The sequence below is a fragment of the Microtus ochrogaster genome (genome assembly GCF_000317375.1).
Source record: "Microtus ochrogaster isolate Prairie Vole_2 chromosome 14 unlocalized genomic scaffold, MicOch1.0 chr14_random_3, whole genome shotgun sequence".
In the NCBI taxonomy this organism is placed as follows: domain Eukaryota; kingdom Metazoa; phylum Chordata; class Mammalia; order Rodentia; family Cricetidae; genus Microtus; species Microtus ochrogaster.
This window is the reverse complement of record NW_004949098.1, coordinates 11607490-11608216: the sequence shown is the minus strand read 5'-3', so window position 1 is coordinate 11608216 and position 727 is coordinate 11607490. Positions and strand designations below refer to the sequence as shown.

Here is a 727-nt window from a genome sequence, read left to right as displayed (position 1 = left end):
TGGCGGGATGGGGCTCCCCGCTGGGCGCGGGCGAGGCCATTCTGCCGACGGGGGGGAGAGCGGAGTCAATGTCGCCTCCTGCCAGGAGTTCGTCATCTTAGCGGCGTGAGGTAAATGGAGATGTGAGTTCCTGAGCAGGCCGGGCTTTTAGTCCCTCCCGGCTTGCACGCCGGAGGAAAGATGGTCTCCCCTCTGCGGGGACATGGTACATCCCTTCCGACCGTTGCCCACGGAGGTAGGCCGGTGCGCACGCCCCCCAGCGGCGGCTATGGGGATGGCGGCCGTTTTGTGCTGTGACTCTAGCCGAGGGTCTCTCACGCCACCCGCGCCGTTCCCCACCTCGTGCACGGACGCCGCGTGGCTCTCCGCCATGTGAAGGTGGCCATGTTGGCTGGCCTGGGAGGCGGCTGTGCACGGCCCTTCATCATCCTACGCGGTTCCTTGCGGGGGACGAGAGATTCCGAGGGGCTCCGTCCCAGCTGTTAGTCATTTCTCGAATAACTTACTGCTCTGGTGAAATGGCTATAAAGCCGACTAACGGGAATGCTGTATTGCTTTTTAAACAATTGCTACTTGCCAGCCTCCCCTCCCCCCTCGCCTTGCTTCGTGGACCCTTGGAGTCTAGAGCCTCTTGTATCCTAAGTCTGACCGTGCTCGGCTTGGTTTTCCATGCTTCTGAGGGAAAAATGAATGTTGAATCAATCTTTTTCCGGAGAATATGGAAGGA

At 60.0% G+C, this 727-nt stretch overlaps 1 long non-coding RNA gene across 1 annotated transcript in view; it reads left to right on the top strand.

The window, feature by feature from the left end:
• The first annotated feature begins 58 nt into the window (after positions 1-58).
• Positions 59-727, top strand: part of LOC113458023 — a 10366-nt gene continuing 9697 nt past the window's right edge. Inside the window, exon 1 of the long non-coding RNA XR_003378468.1 lies at positions 59-110. This is a non-coding gene — a long non-coding RNA (uncharacterized LOC113458023). The remainder of the gene's footprint in view (positions 111-727) is intronic.